Below are 16,514 nucleotides of genomic sequence, written 5' to 3' on the forward strand. Positions count from 1 at the left end.
TCTGTTAAAATAATTTCAAATTGTGACTGCCATCTATCACTTTGCAGTCACAATTTTATGTAATCTATAAACTTGAAAAGCATGGTTTTTATGTCTCCATCCACATTAGTACCGAAAATACTGATCAGAATAGATGTCACCATATACCAATGTAACATACCACTAGAACCCTTTCTCACTGAGATTCACTCATAATACTCTACATTAGTACAATATAAAATACACAAGAGTTTACCTTCAGAAAACAGAATAAAAAATATATTTAGAATTCTTAGTGATTACAGTAATAGACTGTAATGGTTACAGTAATTATTACAGTAATGATTACAGTATTCGATCAGACATAAACCTGTTTCATTGTACTATCACATAATCCACATTTCTCTATCACTGTCCCAAAGATTATGATGATAATAGTGATGATAAAAATTATAGCTAATGCGGACTTCCCAGGTGGTGTTAGTTGTAAAGAACTCGCCTGCCAATGTAGGAGACCTAAGAGACATGGGTTCGATCCCTGGGTTGGGGAAATCCCCTGGAGAAGGGAATGCCAACACACTCCAGTATTCTTGCTTGGAGAATCCCATGGACTGAGGAGCCTGGAGGGATATGGTCCATAGGTCACAAAGAGTAGGATATGATGGAAGTGACTTAGCATGCATGCATTCAAAACTAACACAGAGTACTTTCTATGTGCCAGAAAGTTATAAACCTTTTGCATATATTATATATCTTTAAAATATTTTTTATTTATTTAGTTGCAGTACATAGAATCTTTGATCTCCACTGCAGCATGTGGGATCTCTTAGTTGTGGCTTATGAACTCTTGCAGCATGTGGGACCTATAGTTCCCTTACCATGGATTGAACCTGGGCCCCCTCCATTAGGAGCATGAAGTCTAAGCCAGTGGACCACCAGGGAACTCCCTAAACCTTTTGTATATATCAAATAACAACAATCTTATGAGGTAGATAATATTATTAACTCTATTTTGCAGATGAAGAAATTGAGGCACAGCTGGGTTAAATGACTTGACTGAGATGACGCGTCTGGGACAGGGCAAAAACAGGATTTGAACGAAGGCATTCTGGCTCTAGATCTGTGCACTTAATGACAACATTATGTTACCTAGTGTACAAAATGGTCATACCTGAATTTAAGCAAAAACACTTCTTCCACCTTGGCCATGCACTACACTGTGCCAGGCAGGAATTTAATTTCACCTTTCATAAAGACTGAACTCCTTCTTACTGGGCATATCACTGACAGACTACTTAGGTTTTGGTTTGGGCTACAGTATAACAGTAGAGGATGCACTACAGGAATCATAACACCTGTAAGGGGAGTTCATTCTAGCTGCTCCCAGGGACTTCCTGGCGGTTCAGTGGTTAGGATTCATGCGTCTGCTGCAGGGAGCACAGGTTCGATCCCTGGTCAAGAAACTAAAATCCCACAAATCATGTGGCCTGGCCAAAAAAAAAAAAAAACTTTGGCCAAAAAAATATTTTTTAGCTCCTCCTTGTACCTTAACTCTAAGTTAAGGTGAATGCATTGACCCTAAGAGATTCTTCATGAGATTAAGGAACTTTCTAATAAAACGTACTTAATTTCTAAGTTATGGTAAAGATCAAATGAGAGATTAGAAAACAAACTCCCAAATGTTGTTTGTCTTTCCACTGTGCAATCTCCTGCTCTGGACAGGGACCATTTTCATTTGGAGAGTCAGTATCATTTGGCCTGTGTGATCTTCACCCTTCATACCACCCTTCATACCACATGCCATCAGATACCACATGCCTAACCTGAACCAATTAGCACATCACTCTCCCAGGCCACAGACTGGGGAAGAGGCAGGTGGGAAAGGAACTGAAAGGTGACCTAAGATAGTCCAATCAGAGTGAATCCCAGGTCTTGTCAGATGGGAATGGTTGGACAAAGATTTGTGAATTTAAACCTGGAGACACAACTCTAGGAACCATCTATGACAATCTAGCGGTCATCCTATAACCAGGAAGAGTCTTTCTCAAAGTAGACAACACAGAGAAAGCAATGATGATGGAGAGAAGCCAGATCCTGAATTGCCTAATTCTGCCATCCAATGAACTTCCTTTTTGCTGAAACTCAGGTAAGCTGGGTTTCTTATCACTTAGAACCACAAAATCATAATTGATGCATCCAATACCTGGCAATAAGCCCTAGCACACAGCAGATGCTCAATAACTATTTGAATAAATTAAAAAAAAAAACTCCTTTGAAATTTTGAAAAACACTACACAGTATTTTGTTTTGATGGAAAGATGTCAAATACTTGTCAATTTAGAAGTGTATCAAAGATGGTAAAATAAAGCTCTCATCCTGTCAGAAGTATTTTTCCTTATCTGTTTACACATAGTTCTTTTATTTCCCAAAGATGACTTTTGTGTCCTATCCTGTATTCTACACTATACTTTAAACTGAAGATGATGCATCAGACAAACTGAAGGCTAAAGATCCTTTGGATTTAGAACAAATACAACTAATATTTTTTGTTTTATAATGTAAAATACTTCTATATCTTTCCACTGTTTTAGGAGGTAGAAAACACCAAGACCCCAGACATTCCATAACAATTAGCCTAAAAGAATTCAGAAATTATAAAGAGATTAATTGTCATGCCTTTCCTCTAGAACTATTACTAAAACTATTTTTAAACTTTGACTTTATAGGTTGCCATGTTTTTCATTTTTCACTGGCTCTCTTAGATCATCTCCATGTTCCTCATATCTACTAACTTACACACCTTGAAAGTATATAGAAAAATTTAATAACTAGTGCCTAAACTGATGAAAAAAATTACCCCCAGTTTCCCTAAAGTTCCAACAGACTTTATTGGAACTTTATTGGAACAATAGAACATATTGAATTTGCCAGAACATATCGAGAAAAGGTATGTGGAGGATGAGAGTGTACTGAGGGTAGCAAATACATGCTGGCTTTTTAATTCATTATACTGAAACTTAGCTTTACCTAAAACTATACCACCTTTATTATACTCACAACTGCCCAGTAATCACTGAATATCTCCAACAATGAGGAACAATACTTCCCAAACTCTCTGTTTATGATAACTGCCCCTTTGTAATCAAATGGCACCCCACTCCAGTACTCTTGCCTGGAAAATCCCATGGACGGAGGAGCCTGGTGGGCTGCAGTCCATGGGGTTGCGAAGAGTGGGACACGACTGAGCGGCTTCCCTTTCACTTTTCACTTTCATGCATTGGAGAAGGAAATGGCAACTCACTCCAGTGTTCTTGCCTGGAGAATCCCAGGGACGGGGGAGCCTGGTGGGCTGCCGTCTATGGGGTCACACAGAGTTGGATACGACTGAAGTGACTTAGCAGCAGCAATGCTATTCAAGTAAAAGTGAGTGATGTCCCCGGAAAAGGAGACTTTAAATATCTACATTCCAGAGTGAAAGCACACACACACAGTGGCTGCCTTAGTATCTACTTGACAGTGGGTAGTAGGGCTGGGGGAACACGGCACCTCCTCAGAGCCAATGCAGTACAAGAGCAAAATGAGGATGGGGAGCAGGAGATTGCCTAATAATTTGCAGGTAGATCCTGGTTTCCAGCCACACCACGCATATTAATTCATCTAAGTCAGAATGAAAACAGCTGGAGACAAAATACAGTGCCTCCCTCTTGAGCCCAAGAGGGTAGGCCAAAACCTATTTCCTTAGCTGTTTATCCTTCCCAAAAGCTTCTATGTCAAAAGAAGCTGTAACAAAAAAGAGGAAAATAGAGCTGGCATTTAAAATGCAGCATTTGTAATTTTTCCAACACTGCTACATATTCAGTCCTTAGATAAGTCACTTCATCTTAGTCACTCAAATTCCCCATTCAAACACAGAATCTAAATATGGACATAAATACCCACACTACCACCACCCTGGCTAGTAAGTGCCTTAGTGTCTCCAAACTGCTTTCAAGATACAGGATGTAGTATCTGCTCCTGTGATTTTTACCCAGATTCACAAAATCTGGCTCCATTTCTGCTGACTCACCTCCCAGTACACACTGCTAGCCTTGTTCCTCAGTGTTCCAGTAGATGCCTGCTTGGACAGATCAACTCTGCTATTAAGGAAGCACACAAAAGAAGTGGAAATGTGTGTCAGCGGGAAGGGGTGGCAGGACGGAGATATGGAGGATAAGTCTAATCAAGTGTTTTTCCAACATGAATGTCTTGAAGGAGACAATATCTGGGTGCTGGTATGCATGTGCTAGTGTTTTAAAGATGAAAGTCTCCTGGAAGTGTAGTTTTAGAAACTCCTACTCAATCCCCTTCTATTCTACTTCCTTATTGCTGGTAGATTTACTAAGCATCCCAGGGTGAAAGAGGAGATGGACACTGCTTCTTAAGCTATGCAACAACCTAAGTAGCAAAAGCTGCAATCATATATACTCTTCAAGTTTCAAAAATCTAACTCAAATTTGACTGAGTACTATAGGAACTATCTGATTAAAAAAAAAAAGGAGACAAGAATTTTTCCTTTGCCTTCTATTCCTGCTTCCCCTCATCCCTGGGCCTACAATAATTTCCCTCAATACAACCCTATACTCAGGATGAGATGGTTGGATGGCATTATCGACTTAATGGACATGAGTTCGAGCAAACTCTGGGAAATAGTGAAGGACAGGGAAGGCTGGCACACTGCAGCCCATGGGGTCACAAAGAGTCAGACACAACTGAGTGACTGAACAATAACAGCAATTTTCTACTGGCATACCAATGCCCAGTTCCAAAGCTAAATGAGCAAGCATACTTCATATTTGTTATCTTTATCTGCTTCTACCACTGTGGAATTTAATAAAGTAGTGCTCTAAGAGGCAAGCTCTATGAACTTCTAGGTTAAAGTGCATCAAACACTGCTGGCATTAATCATGTCATTTGCTGTACACTCAGGCCTTCCCACAGATAACAGTGCAGCCACATCACCCTTTGTGTAAAGATCTTTGAAGCTTGAGGGAGGATATATCTAGCCCACAGTGGGAGGAAGGGCTGGATTCAAGAACTAGCAGAATTCCTACAGCAAGGGTCAGCAAACTACAGCTTACAAGTCAAAAATAGCCCACAGTCTGTTTTTATAATTAAAGTTTTACTGAAACACAGCCATGCTCATTCACTTATGTACTGCCTATGGCTATTTTTGTGCTACAACTGCAGAGTTGAGTAGTTGCAACAGAGAATGTATGATCCGCAGAGCTGAATATTTACTATCAGGCCCTTTACCTAAGAAGTTTGCCAACTCTATTCTAAATGAAAACAAGATCAGTTTTATTAATAATTTGGTAGCAAACTCTACCTAGATTATGTAAACAGTTCTAATGTGGAGGACAGTGCTAGAAATACAATTATTTCAAGAAACTGTACCATACCTTTCTTTAAAAACAAACAAACAAACAACAAACTATTTATTTGGCTGCACCAGATCTTAGTTGCAGTATGTGGGATCTAGTTTCCTGATCAGGGATCAAACCTGGGACCCTTGAATTAGGGAGCTTGGAGTCTTAGCCAAGGAAGTCCTCGCATACCATAACTTTCTGATGCAGGATTACTGCAATTTATGTCACTAACCATAAAATTAGTAGATGCTTGCTCCTTGGAAGAAAAGCTAACTTAAAGTATTAAAAGGCTTTTTCCAGTAATCCTGTACGAATGTGAGAATTGTATCATAAAGAAGGCTGAGCATTGAAAAACACATGCTTTTGAATTGTGGTGCTGGAGAAGACTCTTGAGAGTCCCTTTAGACTGCAGGGAGATCAAACCAGTCAATCCTAAAAGAAATCAACCCTGAATAGTCATTGGAAGGACTGATGATGAAGCTGAAGCTCCAATACTTTGGCCACCTGACATGAGGAGCTGACTCACTGGAAAAGACCCTGATGCTGGGAAAGACTGAAGGCAGGGGCAGAAGTGGGCAATAGTGGATGAGATGCTAGATAGCATCACTGACTCCACAGATATAAATCTGAGGAAACTCCAGGAGACAGGGGAAGACAAAGGAGCCTGGCATGCTAAAACATCCATGGGATTGCAAAGAGTCAGCCATCACTCAGCAACTACAACAGTAACAACGTCACTAACCAGTATATATCACTACACCATATGCTGCTGCTGCTGCTAAGTCGCTTCAGTCATGTCCGACTCTGTGCGACCCCATAGATGGCAGCTCACCAGGCTCCCCCGTCCCTGGGATTCTCCAGGCAAGAACACTGGAGTGGGTTGCCATTTCCTTCTCCAATGCATGAAAGTGAAAAGTGAAAGGGAAGTCGCTCAGTCGTGTCCAACTCTTCGTGACTCCACTGACTGCAGCCCACCAGGCTCCTCCATCCGTGGGATTTTCCAGGCAAGAGTACTGGCATGGGTGCCATTGCCTTCTCCAACTACACAATATAGAATAAGTCAAAAGAATGCCTGCTTTGGGAAATTCTAAATGTAAAGGTGATTTCACAACATTATCTGCACAGACAGATTAGTTATAAGTTAGGGCTCAATGTTATTCCTCAATATTTAGGATCAGTAAATGGCCACAATCTAAGATCTAAGCTTTGAACTTGATCTCTTCCCTCTAATTTCTCCAAAGAAACACTTATTCAACAAACACTGAGTGGGCACTTACTCTGTGTCAGACTCTGGGTTAGTCATGGACCAAAATAAAGTTTGTGCTTGGGCCTGACCACAGAGGGTTGGATTTCAGGACAGAGACTATCCTAAAAAACAGAAACTTGTAAAAAAAAAAACAAAAAACAAAAACCAGAAACTTGTAATAGCTCTTACAGTTGAACAATGTGCTCTGCCATTATCCTACTGAAAGAATCAGTGTGTAAACCCTGTGTTTAGATTTTGTTCTCCCTAGACTGGGTTACATCTCTAAGGCAGGGTCTATGACAGATTCAGGGAATCTGGGATTTAGACTTAAAAAAGTATATCTTTATTTTCACTGCTGCTGCTGCTGCTAAGTCGCTTCAGACGTGTCCGACTCTGTGCGACCCCATAGACGGCAGCTCACCAGGCTCCCCTGTCCCTGGGATTCTCCAGGCAAGAACACTAGAGTGGGTTGCCATTTCCTTCTCCAATGCATGAAAGTGAAAAGTGGAAGGGAAGTCCCTCAGTTGTTTTCGACTCTTAGCGACCCCATGGACTGCAGCCCACCAGGCTCCTCTGTCCATGGGATTTTCACTAGCCTCTGGAAAATCCACCATCCTTCAATTATGAATGTAAGCCACAACAGTAATAGTAGACTTAGTAAAATAGACTTTGTCACCAATAAAAATCATAGATATTTTCATATGATATTACACTTGTTACAAATATCTTAAAATACTATTTAAACACATGATCATTTAAAAATTATCATAGTTATAAGACCCACTGATAGAAAGTTTATTTACTGTGTTAATAAAACCTACATGTGCTATTTCACACATTTAAAAATATTTTGATTACATATCAACACAATTTGTTTTCTTTATAATTTATGTACTTTTTTGCATATAAAAACATTAATCAAAAAAAGGAGTCCACAAGGTTTCACCATAATGCCAAAGTGTTCCATGGAACAAAAAAGATTAAGACTAGGGGCCAAACAAACAAACAAACCAGAATCACCCAGTTTCTATTAAGTGCCATAACACTCATTCTGTTCTCTAATATAGAGCAAAGATTATAAATCACTATTTTTAGCAGCCTTCACTTCAAACTGGCTTGCAAATAGCTGTGAATGTGATATAACAGCCTAGCAAATCCATGGGTTCCCCTGACAGACATTCTATTCCAAATGCAGAAAGCTTCAAACTAAACTTTCAACAAGACAGTTACCAACAGAAAGGGAGGAAAAAAAAGACAGAAAAACAAACAAATCTCCCTCCAATCCTGCTATATATCTATCTACTTACATGATCTGCAAACAGGAAAATATAGGAAATTAACTTATTTATATTAATAAAGTATGTAAACAAACCTAACACAGTGCCAATTATGCATAAGAGACTCACTGTTGCTTTGTTGTTGTTGTTTTTTTTCCCTTCTAGAATGATGCCCTGGCATATACTGCAAAATAATGTAAAAATGTATATTCCCTGAATTTACTGATTAAATTATAGAGGAAGGGAGTTAGGATTTAAGTTTTGTCACAAACCATTCATAAACAATTAACAAATCACATGTCATACATGAGTTCAGGTACCCATTTGACAGGAATATTGTGAAAAGAGAAGTTTAGGACTAGAAACAGAAAGGTTTAAGCTTAGGAAAGAGGAAGTGCTAGAAGTTACTCTCTAGGCAGATAAGCAAGAAAGTTGAGCCCTGCTCACACTCTCTTCTTCCTATTATTTTCTAATGTGACTTATGTAGACAAAAGTAAAAGATGTAGAATCAGCCACAATCTTGAATAAAAAGGAGCTCTCACAGTCCAGTGATGATTGGGAAGTAGCCTGACTTTAGGATTTCTCTAATTGAAAAAAACTCCCCCTAAATCATGCCTTTAACAAAAATTTATTCTTTCTAACTATTTCAGGAGAACATAAATGTTAGTGTAAGAACTTCTGTTTGATTCAGTAGGAGGAATTATCTCTATTAGGAAAGTCAGAAGATCTGGCTTCAGATGAGAGTTACGCAAATATTGTGAAAGGAAAACATAAGAGAATTACAATTATTATTAGATATTTTGTCCTTATCCATCATTATTGTGCTTGCTTTTTCTATGACTATTTCATAAATTAATCAGAGTTTATAACATGAAGAGGCTATTCAGCTCCCAAGGGGAATCATGTCTAACCTGCAGATTAGATAGCTCCATAGGAAAATCATGAATGAGGGCAGATGGTTAACAAACTCCATGAGATTGTATACTAAATGTGGTTAGTATGCATATTTTTCAGATTATTAAAGGGCTATTTAACCGGAAGAACAGCTTTCTCTACCACAGTAAGGAAATCTAAAGCAAGAGAAAGCAATAATTCTTCCCATAGTCACAGAGTAAGTCAGTGTTAACATCAGATAAAGTCACCAGGAATCCAAGTCTCTGACTAGATTCCCCTTAAGGAGTCGCATATCCAAAGAGGAGATCCCCAAGAAAAATAAAACCTCACCTGTTTATGAGAGAAGACATCATAGGCTGAGGAAGGAATAATGTTCTTTCTTAATCAATTAGGCCATTATATTGGTTTCCAAAAGGAATTTACAAAGCAGGTCAAATCAAAAAGAATCATTTCATTCAGCAAACACAAATAACCCCAGAGGCAGTGCTGCAGTCCCCAAGCCTAAACGTCTTCCCTTTGGTGATGAGTAACCTTTAAGTAGTATATTCTGTTCTACGAACAAATTCTTGAGTAGCTCCTTTTAGTTATATAGAATGTAAGCCTAGTAAACATATAATATTCTAGAAACAGCCATTTTTTAGCTAAACAAAGGCTCTCCCTGGGACTTCCCTGGTGGTCCAGTGGCTAAGACTCCACACTCCCAATCAGTCGGCTGGATCAGGGCACTAGATCACAAAAGCCAAAACTAAAGATCCTACAGGAAGACTGAAGATCCCTTGTGCTGCAACTAAGACTGGTGCTGCCAAAAAAAGGCTATCCCTCACCATTTCCAACTGATTTCCATTTAAGTATCTTTCTGAAATCTCTTCCACTATGACACAGTATATATGTGTATAAAGGGTGGAAGTGACTATGAGGTTATCAGATAAATACAGTGTCTGGTAAGTCAAAACTGTCTCAAGCTTCTTCTATTACATATATTTTTAAAAAACACTAAGTGACACAATCAACAAGTAGCACCTTCTACAAACGGCTGTAAAAGAGGAAGAAGTAGTGAAACTCCTTCAATTTCATCTGCATCACTAACAGACCTCATGAAAGGGAATCAGTAGGAAATAAACCCAAGCTAGAACTGTGGTGTTGGAGAAGACTCTTGAGAGTCCCTTGGACTGCAAGGAGATCCAACCAGTCCATTCTAAAGGAGATCAGCCCTGGTGCTCTTTGGAAGGAATAATGCTAAAGCTGAAACTCCAGTACTTTGGCCACCTCATGCAAAGAGTTGACTCCATTGGAAAAGACTCTGATGCTGGGGAGGGATTGGGGGCAGAAGGAAAAGGGGATGACAGAGGATGAGATGGCTGGATGGCATCACCGACTCAATGGACGTGAGTTTGAATGAACTCTAGGAGATGGTGATGGACAAGGAGGCCTGGCATGCTGCGATTCATGGGGTCACAAAGAGTCGGACACAATTGAGCGACTGAACTGAACTGAAAACATCAGCTGAATTATCCACAGCATGGTATCATTCCCAGTAGGCCAGTCTTGGCCTCCAATGTACAAAAACCATTGAGCTGGATAGCTAAATACATTAAAGCTTCTCCTCTGTGACATTCTAGTCACCACTGTTGACCTCTCCAGGTCATCCCGTCTTCTCCATGATGATCATCTGTTCACCACAGATTAGCGCACCAAATTTCATTGTCAACCAGTACCTTTTTACTAACAATTTTCTGTATTTACAGAAACATTAAATATTAAGATTGAAAAGGACCCTGAAGGTCACTTTATTCTCAGAATCTTTTCTGTCTCTATCTTCAGTTCCCCTTCTAAGCCTTGTTTCTACCCTCTTCAAAGCTTCCCCCTTACTCAGTGTCTATTCCTAACAGTTTTTTCCCATCACAAACCCCTATATCCTCACTGCCTTTCTAAATATCACTGTCCCTATTTCAATATATAAGTATTGGTTCTCCCAACTGAGGACCTGAGTTTCAGTCTTCAGTTAAAACTACTCCAATTTTATTTGGGAAGCCTTCTTCAGTTAAGTCAATCTGATAGAGGATGTGCTCCAGCCCCAGATCCTCCTAATTGCATCTTGGTATTTCCAAATAGTCCCCTCACTGTAGAATCATGGCATTTTAGACCAGAAGGAAAACTCAGAAATAATCTGGTCCAATGTTTTTCCAACTTTTTAACTACATTTTAAGATACATGAAATTCAGTTTGCATCATAACTTCACACACTCATAACTGAAACAAGTTTCATGAATAATACTATTATTATGTGAAAATTTCAGGTCTGTTTCTTTTCTTTTCTTTTTTTTTTTTTTTTTTTGGTAAATTTCAGGTTCCCTCCACTAAATGGACTACACAACCCAATAACAGGACAGAACCCACAGTTTAGGAAACATTCATCTAATCCAAACTTTCCACTCACGGCGGAAGAAACTGTAGCTCGATGGTGAAGTAAGCTTCCCAGCCACAAGAAGTCTGTCCATCAAATTAAACTCGGGTCTGTCTAACCTTCTCCACCCAGTCACCACACCCCTACTCAAACAAAACGCTACAGTACCCTGTCCAGTCACTGATCCCACAGTCTTCTCCAACTCAGCCCCCTCAAAGTTACGGCTCCTTGGTTAGAGTCCCCTCGCAGCTGCTGCTTCATATTCCCTTAGGTCAGAGTCCCCTCATAGTTCCTATCCATCGATCAGTCTCCTCCGAGTCGATGGCCCTTGGTCACAGTTCCCCGCTGTCACTGTTTCATACTTTCTCGGTCATAGTCCCCACGCAGCCTCTGCCTCGTGTTCTCCGAGGTCAGAGCCCCTTAGTATTCACTGCTGCTGGGTCACAGATCCCTCGCAAGCAGCTACGTCTCAGCCACGGTCCCCTCGTTGTCAACGCCCCTGGGTCACAGTAGCCTCGCAGTCGTAGCCTCACACTCCCCTCGCTGTCACTGACCCACTCTTCTTTCAGTCACTCCTCCAGGCAGTCCCAGCACCACAGTTTCTCCTCTCAAACACAGCCGCAAGGATATACACACACCCGGTCCTTACCTGCAGCTCACGTTTCCCTGGCCCCTGGTGACTGTCCCGTCGAATTTCTCCAGAGCGCCGCGTCACGGACAAGGGAAATTGAGGAGGTTGCGGGGAGACGCCCGGGAAAGGCAGCTGACGGAAGCGCGGACCGGAAATCCCGCCTATTGCCCTCCCTCTTATCACTCCGACCACGACTTCTCTTCGAAAACCACTTCTGATACAGTGGTTCCGCCTCCATAGAGGCCCCGTGGGGCGGAGTGACTGAGCAGAACTCACCAAGAGAGAAGATAAAATGGCAAAGGGTCACTTACCTTGCGGAATTGGACTATGCGGTGAAGAAACGGATGTACCTTGTAATAAGACACGGCTGTGACTTGTCACTCTTGCTCGCTGGCCGTCCGTCAAGGAGCGTTAACGTGGTGGCTCGCCTTTTGCCCAGCTCCGGGTTCAGTCCCTTCCAGGCGGACTTACCTGTCCGTTTTAGTCCTTCCTGCTCTACCCCAGCGGCTGACGCCGTGCCAGGCACCCATATACCAGCACATTCATAATGCAGATGGCCGCGACACCTTCCAACCTTGACACCCCCGACCTCCACACCATGGTCTGCAACTACTTCACACAGCACCTTTCCCTACTGGGTGACGTGAAGAGATGCACGTCCGCCAACCAAGTCCTATGAAAAGCCCTCTGTGTTCCAGTTGTTTCTAACCCTTGTTGGCTCACCAAGAGATGATCCCTGGGTATCAACTGGGGGCCATCTAAGCAGGAACAATTCTTGACTTGGTGGCCACTGGTAGGAAATCACACAGCAGGGTGACTGGTGAAAAGAAATGTTTTCCTTTGCTAGAAAGAAACTAGCAAACCCCTTTGGAGGAGTCTCTTGTAGATGGGCTTCCCTGGTGGCTGAGACAATAAAGAATCTGCCTGCAATGCAAGAGACCTAGGTTCCATCAATGGTTGGGGAAGATCCCCTGGAGAAGGGAATGGCAACCCACTCCAGTACTCTTGCCTGGACAATTCCATGGACAGAGGAGCCTGGTTGGCTACACTCAATGGGGTCGCAAAGTGGACAGGACTGAGTGACTAACACTTTCACTTTCAACAAGGCCAGTAAATAGCCAATGTTATGGAATAAGTAGGGCTTCCCTGGTGGCTCAGACAGTAAAGCATCTGTCTGCAATGCAGGAGACCTGGGTTCAATCCCTAGGTCGGGAGGATCCCCTGGAGAAGGAAATCAGATCAGATCAGTCGCTCAGTCGTGTCCGACTCTTTGCGACCCCATGAATCGCAGCACGCCAGGCCTCCCTGTCCATCACCAACTCCTGGAGTTCACTCAGACTCACGTCCATCGAGTCAGTGATGCCATCCAGCCATCTCATCCTCTGTCGTCCCCTTCTCCTCCTGCCCTCAATCCCTCCCCAGCATCAGAGTCTTTTCCAATGGAGTCAACTCTTCGCATGAGGTGGCCAAAGTACTGGAGTTTCAGCTTTAGCATCATTCCTTCCAAAGAAATCCCAGGGCTGATCTCCTTTAGAATGGACTGGTTGGATCTCCTTGCAGTCCAAGGGACTCTCAAGAGTCTTCTCCAACACCACAGTTCAAAAGCATCAATTCTTCGGCGCTCAGCCTTCTTCACAGTCCAACTCTCACATCCATACATGACCACAGGAAAAACCATAGCCTTGACTAGACAGACCTTTGTTGACAAAGTAATGTCTCTGGTTTTGAATATGCTATCTAGGTTGGTCATAACTTTCCTTTCAAGGAGTAAGCATCTTTTAATTTCATGGCTGCAGTCACCATCTGCAGTGATTTTGGAGCCCAGAAAAATAAAGTCTGACACTGTTTCCACTGTTTCTCCAGCTATTTCCCATGAAGTGATGGGACCGGATGCCATGATCTTTGTTTTCTGAATGTTGAGCTTTAAGCCAACTTTTTCACTCTCCACTTTCACTTTCATCAAGAGGCTTTTGAGTTCCTCTTCACTTTCTGCCATAAGGGTGGTGTCATCTGCATATCTGAGGTTATTGATATTTCTCCCGGCAATCTTGATTCCAGCTTGTGTTTCTTCCAGTCCAGCGTTTCTCATGATGTACTCTGCATATAAGTTAAATAAACAGGGTGACAATATACAGCCTTGATGTACTCCTTTCCCTATTTGGAACCAGTCTGTTGTTCCATGTCCAGTTCTAACTGTTGCTTCCTGACCTGCATACAAATTTCTCAAGAGGCAGATCAGGTGGTCTGGTATTCCCATCTCTTTCAGAATTTTCCACAGTTTATTGTGATCCACACAGTCAAAGGCTTTGGCATAGTCAAGAAAGGAGAAATAGATGTTTTTCTGGAACTCTCTTGCTTTTTCCATGATCCAGCAGATGTTGGCAATTTGATCTCTGGTTCTTCTGCCTTTTCTAAAACGAGCTTGAACATCAGGAAGTTCACGGTTCACATATTGCTGAAGCCTGGCTTGGAGAATTTTGAGCATTACTTTACTAGCATGTGAGATGAGTGCAATTGTGCGGTAGTTTGAGCATTCTTTGGCATTGCCTTTCTTTGGGATTGGAATGAAAACTGACCTTTTCCAGTCCTGTGGCCACTGCTGAGTTTTCCAAATTTGCTGGCATATTGAGTGCAGCACTTTCACAGCAGCATCTTTCAGGATTTGGAATAGCTCCACTGGAATTCTATCACCTCCACTAGTGTTGTTTGTAGTGATGCTTTCTAAGGCCCACTTGACTTCACATTCCAGGATGTCTGGCTCTAGGTTAGTGATCACACCATCGTGATTATCTGAGTCATGAAGATCTTTTTTGTACAGTTCTTCTGTGTATTCTTGCCATCTCTTCTTAATATCTTCTGCTTCTGTTAGGTCCATACCATTTCTGTCCTTTATCGAGCCCATCTTTGCATGAAATGTTCCTTTGGTATCTCTGATTTTCTTGAGGAGATCTCCAGTCTCTTAGAGAAGGAATTGGCTACTATAAAAGAATGTTTCCATGTATTTACTTATTTTTGTTTACATGCTTATCTTGAAAGCAGCTGAGAAGAAATATGGTGGGTAAGCAGCTGCTGAGGAGCTACAGGGGAAAATAAAGGATTTATATTGTGACCCTTCCCTTTTGAGTTTTGTTGGGAAGCGTAGTACAAAATAGCCGTAAAAGGAGAAAGTCCTTGGGAAAATGGCGAAGGGCCAGAAGTACCCGGCTTTGTACTGCAACAGGAAAACATCTCCTGCCTTTGGTTATGCTTGGCGCCAAGATTTAATAATAAATAGGGATGTTACTTGAGAAAACGGGTTGTGGGATAAGCACATGAGTCATTTAGAGCGTGCTGTCCTTGAAATGTTTTTACTGATTATGTGTTAACCCCATATGCGCTCTGCTGGCCCTATAGTTTAAGCTCTTTGTTTCTACTTCTATAAAAAGGCTTGACTGCAGAAATAAACTTGTCAGTCCTTGCAAGAGACTGTCCGAGTGTCACTCTTTCAGGTTCGTCGCTTCCAAGTCCCGGGGAGAAAATCCCCAACAAGTTTCAAACACTTATTTGAACAGGGCAGATAGATTCAGTTCAGTTCAGTCCAGTCACTAAGTCGTGTCCGACTCTTTACAACCCCATGAAATGCAGCACGCCAGGCCTCCCTGTCCATCACCAACTCCCGGAGTTCACTCAGACTCACGTCCATCGAGTCAGTGATGCCATCCAGCCATCTCATCCTCTGTCGTCCCCTTCTCCTCCTGCCCCCAATCCCTCCCAGCATCAGGGTCTTTTCAAATGAGTCAACTCTTCACATGAGGTGGCCAAAGTATTGGAGTTTCAGCCTGAGGCAGACAGATAAAGGCGCTTGAAATAAGGACAGCTAGCTGGAGCAGACATCTAAGGGGAAGACAGTGGAAGTTGGGATAGTACCATCATAACCTCTGAGAATCTTAAGGGAAGCTAATTTCATATACAGCCTAGAAACTCTTCAATCGTGACACTGGGCAAACCCTGGATAAAACAAATACAGGTTTAAACTAACAAGGTGTGTAAAGTGTAGAGTGGCAAGAGCTGAGTAAAAATACTAGGTGAAAGGTAAAGGCAATAATTTAAAATGCAGGAAAAAAACTTACAAGCAAGCTGATCTCAGAGTTAGTTATAGTGAAAAATTATAATCAATCCCACAATAAGGACATGGCAAAAATAACCAATGGTGTATAACCTAGTGGAACTGCAGCTATTAATGTAGGCTTCCCTGGTGGCTCAGAGGTTAAAGTGTCTGCCTCCAATGTGGGAGACCCGGGTTCGATCCCTGGGTCAGGAAGATCCCCTGGAGAAGGAAATGGTAACCCACTCCAGTATTCTTGCCTGGAGAATCCCATGGACAGAGAAGCCTGGTAGGCTACAGTCCACGGGGTTGCAAAGAGTCCGACACGACTGAGCGACTCCACTCACTCACTCATGTAGGCTGATGAAAATTGCAATCAAATAAAATGATATAAAAATTGTACACAACATTATAAGTGAAAAATCAGGTTACAAAATGTATATATGATGTTTTTAACCCTGTAAATAAAAAAATACTGGTTATGTTTGAACAACTGCATTATGGATTGTCCCTACTTTTTTCTATACCTTCTAAATGTAGTAACATGTTATAATGAAATTGAAACATTAAAATAAGACCTAAAACTTAACAGAC

The 16,514-nt window shown here is 41.7% G+C and overlaps 1 protein-coding gene across 5 annotated transcripts in view; it reads right to left on the bottom strand.

The window, feature by feature from the left end:
• Nucleotides 1–12,396, bottom strand: part of PCYT1A (phosphate cytidylyltransferase 1A, choline) — a 53,235-nt gene extending 40,839 nt beyond the window's left edge. The window contains exons 1-2 of one of the 5 annotated variants that reach the window (XM_059877606.1): nt 11,374–11,842; nt 9,132–9,157 (exon numbers count right to left, since the gene is read on the bottom strand). The gene's annotated coding sequence lies outside the window, so the exon portion shown is untranslated. The other 4 variants (NM_001105052.2, XM_015471394.3, XM_005201384.5 and 1 more) reach the window with 4 other exon arrangements.
• Nucleotides 12,397–16,514: the final 4,118 nt, after the last annotated feature.

This window comes from Bos taurus, chromosome 1 (genome assembly GCF_002263795.3).
Source record: "Bos taurus isolate L1 Dominette 01449 registration number 42190680 breed Hereford chromosome 1, ARS-UCD2.0, whole genome shotgun sequence".
NCBI lineage: Eukaryota > Metazoa > Chordata > Mammalia > Artiodactyla > Bovidae > Bos > Bos taurus.